Genomic DNA, 5,086 nt, shown 5'->3' on the forward strand with positions numbered 1-5,086 from the left:
ACGATCACAAAATGTTATTTGATCTAAAATGTTGTATCTTTCGAATAGTAATTCAATAAACTAGTCATGCATGTTTTGAAGTCAATTCATTCGCTTCATTCGCTCACTACTACGATTTTCCACTCGCACCCTTCTATTCTATTTTCAATTTCGACTTTCAATTATTAACAAACTTAAGGGAGAATGACGAATACAAATAACTAAGTCTCGCTAAACATATGCTTTCAAGGTAAGACCGAACCGACGATGTACAGGCATTGTTTCAAATCCCAAACAATGGAGATATAAGGATGTTAATCCCTCGTTACCCCCTCGAGCCAGGAGTTGGAGTTTGTTTCTACCTTTCAAAATAAACCTTGATTTTAACCAGCGGCAGGGTAGATTTCAATTAATTCAATGATGTATTTTGGTTGTCAAGAGAATCAGTCAATACAAGTAAGGTTCAAGCATAAGGTTCAAGCATATCCTCTTCCTCACATTTATCAAAAATGAGGAAGCAATGGAGATAAACATTCACAAACATCTTCTTCCTTAACACATCATCCAGGATCGAGGAAGCATCAAAGTCGAAGCTTACAAATCAAAATCAGCATGGCAGTCGCAACATTCAGTGTCCAAGGATCAAATTCCAAAAGGAGCTTTCAAAAGAAAAAACGCCCGATAAGTGAAAAAGGAAAATTCCATAAAAGAAAACAAAAAATGACTTAGGCAAAAATTAGGGCATCCCGGTGGATCAAACTCAAAGGATTTGGTTCATGCAAAAATAAGGGATCAAAACGAAGGCAAAATACAGAGGGTAATCTTGTGACTGCTGAATCATCGAAGCTTCCCAATAATGCTTGGATCTCTACCACATTCTTCATCGATGCTTGGATCTTTACTAAAGCTTTCTGCTCAACATCGAAACTGAAACGATTCTCTTACAAACAAAGCGCATTCATTGGATTAAGCGAATTTTTAGGATTTGGAGTACATCAAGGAGAAAGGGTGGGTCAAATAAATTTTGAGCCTTATATCCATTGTTTCTTAAAACATGAACCAGGCCAAGTTACAACATTTAAAAGTCCTAATTGAGGCAAGGTCAACTATGAAAGCATATTAAGCAGGATTTTGTTATACTGACTCCTAGGTTTGTTAAAACTATTTCTAACCACTGCGCTCCTTCAAGCATTCATTTCTAATCATCCATTCCTTCGGTTACAAAACTTGCATTTTCATCACATTAGAGTTACTTCCCAAAGGGTACAACGCCATCTAGGAATATACACTTAGCGCAAAGGCGATCATTTCTGATGAAGACTCTTGAATGGGGAAACCACGTCCAGAGGGTTTTCCTAAACAGGGGCATACAACCAAACATCCTATTAACTAGGGGCATTCTTCCTAAGGTTCAATTGACTTGGGTCACATCTCGGGGCAATCTCAATCAGGGGCATGTCAAGCATGGGATAAATTCAAAATGGATAGAAAACCATGGATAACCCTCCATATCTGGCAAGTCCGGGGCACACCCTTCAATCTAAACGTCGAAGCATATGACAAGGCTATTTCCTGGGACACTGCCCTCCTAAGCATTTTTCCCACGAAAATATTGGGGCAATAGATATCAAATCCATAAAACGCACAAAGAAAAGGCCTCTTCATACTTTACAACCTCGAATCAATCTTTCTCCTAACTACGATCTTCAAAGTTCAAAAAAACAGGTATTGGAAAATCGTGCTAGCATCCAACAACCTTACAATATTAGCAAACTATATACGCCTTGGTTATCAACAACCTATCATTGGGGCATCATTCAAACACATCTAAATCATGCATTACATACATTGGTTGATACACCACACCTCTTCAAATAGTCTTCTTTAAGACATTCTACAAACCTTTTTAGGTAGTATTTTCTAAGAAATTCATTATCCCTTCCAAGAACCTTTTTAGGTAGTCTTTTTAAGACATTTTTTTCAGCCTTCTCAGTTAGTCTTCCTTAAGACATTCCTCATTCTTTGTTGAAAACCTTTCTAGGTAGTCTTCTATTCACATCCATTCTAGAAACCTTTTCAGGTAGTCTTATAAAAGACATTGTTTCGTTCCACTCATTACATCAACCAACATATGCATGAGCATAAGCATTATCCGATATATCAAAACACCCAAGTCATCATAAATCATTAATCATGTCGCTTTACTCCAACATCAAACCATGCATATCATCTGGTACATTCATATACTATAAAAGCCCAATTTTCATTTGCAAATCCAAATCCTTACAAAGTCCAGTTCTCGTCCTGGAAAACCATTAAATCCAGTTCCCGTCTGGTAATCAGTTCCCGTCTGACTGTTACATCATAACCCAGTTCCCGTCTGGTAGCCAGTTCCCGGTTGCCTGTTACCTCAAAATTCAAATCCTATTTCAAATTCTATTCCAATTCCTATTCCAAACTGATTTCCTAACTCCTATTCCCAAAACTGATGACAAGAAAGTGGTCTTTACCGAAAAAAAAAAGAAAAAAAAACCTGTTTCTCAACTCCTATTATCCCAATCCTACTCCAATCCTATTTCAATCCTATTTCAAATCCTATTCCAATCCTATTTCAAATCCTATTTCAAATCCTATTCCAATCCTATCTAAATCCTTTTAGATCCCATTTCAATTTCAATTTCAATCCAAATCGTGACCTTTGCGTTACGTCTTATCACGTTAGTCCTTTAGCGATGATATGGCACCGAGCTCTTTGGTACATTAGAAACCGAGACTCATTTCAATTTCAATTTCAATCCAAATCGTGACCTTTGCGTTACGTCTTATCACGTTATTCCTTTAGCGATGATATGGCACCGAGTTCTTTGGTACGTTAGTAACCAAGACTCATTTCAATTTCAATTTCAATTTCAACCCAAATCGTGACCTTTGCGTTACGTCTTATCACGTTAGTCTTTTAGCGATGATATGGCACAGAGTTCTTTGGTACGTAAGTAACCAAGACTCATTTCAATTTCAATTTCAATTTCAACCCAAATCGTGACCTTTGCGTTACGTCTTATCATGTTAGTCCTTTAGCGATGATACCGAGTTCTTTGGTACGGTAGTAACCAAGACTCATTTCAATTTCAATTTCAATCCACATCGTGACCTTCGCGTTACGTCTTATCACGTTAGTCTTTTAGCGATGATATGGCACCGAGTTCTTTGGTACGGTAGTAACCAAGACTCATTTCAATTTCAATTTCAATCCAAATCGTGACCTTTGCGTTACGTCTTATCACGTTAGTCCTTTAGCGATGATATGGCACCGAGTTCTTTGGTACGTTTGTACCAAGACTCATTCCAATTTCAATTTTAGTTTCAATCCCAACCCTGACTTATTGCGTTAGTCCCTGAGCGCAATAAGTTATGTCATATCACGTTAGTCCCTTGGCAATAGTACAGAGCTATGCCTCTCCGCAAATAGGGATTTATTCTCCAGGCTTCTCGAAACAAGCTCGCCACGTCATACATGTATCAGAACAACACAGTGTGTTCTTCCAGCAACGCATCTACTCTACATTCCACAGTACCAGCAAATTTCAAGGCATTTTCAGTGTTCAATAATCTTCCACCTTCAGACCGCGACATGCAAGCATGCCTATCCGATTCTTCTAGTTTAAGAAGATTGAACAGGGGCAGCTGTCATCCCCCAAAATTTGCCTTCTTCATCCCATCTACAATTAGGGTTCCATCCAAATAACATCCCATAAGTCAAGAGTCACCTGAGGCTAGGGTTTGAGGTTCTCTTGAAAAGATCAATAAGATAAGGGTCTTAATCAAGATTCTATGGTTCATAATGACCTAAGATAGCTCCATGGCAAAAGTTAAAGCTCAACTCCAAAAGTTACCTGCTCAAACAAACTCCAAGATTCACAGTCAACTGATTAAACCTAAAAGTCAACCACAATCAAAGCATGGTCCAAACCTCTAATCATTGATCAAACATCAAGTATAGAAGTGTATATCCATCATTTGATCAAAATTTGATCATGATTTATCATTAGAAACTCAGAGATGAACAAATACAAAAAGGTTCAAATTAGGGTTTCTCTAGGAGAAAGTCAACTCAACTTTGACTGACCATAACTTTCACAAGGAACATCAAAAATTCCCCAAATAAGGGTTAAACTTGGATTTTTCCCAAATGGGCCTATCTTGTAATGACCCAAACTTGTTCCTCATGAAGTCAAGAAGCTCCAAAACCAATCCCACAATTTAGTTGATTTTATTATAATTTTTGTGAATTTTTATTCATTTAAAATGTAATAAAAATCAAGTAAATCAATGAAAAATCAAAGATATGATTTAAGTCCATATTCCAATCTTATTCAATCAGTATTTAAGTCATATTAGGTACCCAAATTCGTGGACATAGTATTGGGAAAGATTGAATAAAATTTGAACCAATTTAGGAAGGATTTATAACTAATTTCAATCTAATTTCAATCAAATCTTGCCCATGGGAAATACTTGATTCAATCCAAATACTTTATCCTAAAGCAATCACATCTAAGCCAACAACAATTGCAGACAAGGGGGGGTTTTCTTTTCGGTGCTCCAAATACTGAAAACGATGCTCCAAAAAGTAAAAAAAAAATTTAAACTGAATTCATGATTGAGGGCGATTGAAAGAGTTAGAGGAATGCTAACATGATCCTGGAAGTGTTCTGAAGCGAACCATATCATCCCCTTCAATTTACACATACAGAATCATGCCTTTAATGCCCACGGTTTGCAGTGATTTTGTTTGCGTTTGTTCTTATTAATTTACGATTTGTTAATACGATTTGATTGTATATATGAGTTTGTGATGATCTTCTGAAGCTTTTGACATAGGTTAATTGAAGTTTGATTAAAAAATTGAGAATCCACCATTGTTAGGGTTTAAAAGCTCTAAATTGGGATTTTTTCAGGGAGGTGAAATTACCCCGAATTAATGGTACTATCATGTTCAGAGCATGATTTATAATCAATCCATGTCTTTGGAATTTATTTATTTGTTGTCTTTTAGGAGATTCAAATTGCAGGGGCTATGGAAACATATGGAAACCGTGGCCAAAGC

The sequence above is a fragment of the Vicia villosa genome, linkage group LG1 (assembly GCF_029867415.1).
Source record: "Vicia villosa cultivar HV-30 ecotype Madison, WI linkage group LG1, Vvil1.0, whole genome shotgun sequence".
NCBI classification, from domain to species: Eukaryota; Viridiplantae; Streptophyta; class Magnoliopsida; order Fabales; family Fabaceae; genus Vicia; species Vicia villosa.